The following is a 1,509-nucleotide window of genomic DNA, read 5'->3' as shown; positions in this document are numbered from 1 at the left end:
ATTATAATTTTAAATAAGATTAAAAATGTTTTACATTTTTAATTTTTAACTTAAATCCAGTCTTTTGCAATTGTCACTTAAACTTCTTTGTTTTTAATAATCATATGATATTCTATTTATTAAATGTACCATGTTATTTTATAATTTATAAATATACTGTTTTAATATTTATAAATATGTATTTTATTTCTATTTTAAAATTTCATGTATGTAAGCTACTTCTAGTTTTTCTTATTACATATTTTTTAGGCATGATAAACATATAGAATTAGGATTACTGATTTTAAATTTAGATTATCATGCTGTACACTAGTGTAGTTGCAATAATTCATATTTTCACCATGGATGAATGATCCTTTATCTAAGTTGGAAAGGCTCTTTAGCAAAAAACAAAAACTAATAAAACTTAGATAACTTTAGAGGAAGCGTGACTGAAATTACTGAAAAACCAAAAGGACATTTTAAAAACTGTGCTAGATGTTTTTCATAGCTTATCCTGAATTACAGTCTATGATTCTTACTTATGTAAATATAATAACACATTACCATTGAAAAGGGACTAACCAAGGCCATAAGGCAAGGATTTTCCAAAGGTAATGAGGAGAGAGTGGAAACAGTGGCTGACTTTATTTTTCTGGGCTCCAAAATCACTACAGATGGTGACTGCAGCCATGAAATTAAAAGACGCTTGCTCCTCTGAAGATAAGTTATGACCCACCTACACAGCATATTAAAGAGCAGAGACATTACTTTGCCAACAAAGGTCCATCTAGTCAAAGCTATGTTTTTCCAGTAGTCATAGATGGATTGAGAGTCGGACTATAAAGAAACTGAGCCCTGAAGAATTGATGGTTTTGAACTGTGGTGTTAGAGAAGACTCTTGAGAGTCCCTTGGACTGCAAGGAGATCCAACCAGTCCATCCTAAAGGAGATCAGTCCTGGGTGTTCATTGGAAGGACTGATGCTGAAGCTCCAATACTTTGGCCACCTGATGTGAAGAATAGACTCATTGGAAAAGACCTTGATGCTGGAAAAGACTGAGGGCAGGAGGAGAAGGGAACAACGGAGGATGAGATGGTTGGTTAGCATCACTGACTCAATGGACATGAGTATGAGTAGACTCCGGTAGTTGGTGATGGACAGGGAGGCCTGGCATGCTTCAGTTCATGGGGTCGCAAAGAGTCGGACATGACTGAGCGACTGAACTGAACTAAATGGAAAATATGGAAAGAACTCTAAAGAGGAAATGTTTGGCCCTGGATGCCAGTCACAGCTCTATTACTGGGTGATTTGTGACTTTAAATTAATCACTTAAAATCTCTGGGCCTCAATTTCCCAGTAAGGCCCTGACTCTTTGTGACCCCACATACTGTAGCCTGCCAGGCTCCTCTGTACATGGAATTGCACAGGACAGAATAGAGGAGTGGGTAGCCTTTCCCTTCTCCAGGGGAGCTTCCCAACCCAGGGATCACACCCAGGTCTCCTGCACTGCAGGATTCTTTACCATCT

The sequence above is a fragment of the Muntiacus reevesi genome, chromosome 16 (assembly GCF_963930625.1).
Source record: "Muntiacus reevesi chromosome 16, mMunRee1.1, whole genome shotgun sequence".
Classification (NCBI taxonomy): Eukaryota; Metazoa; Chordata; class Mammalia; order Artiodactyla; family Cervidae; genus Muntiacus; species Muntiacus reevesi.
This window is presented reverse-complemented; position numbering follows the sequence as displayed.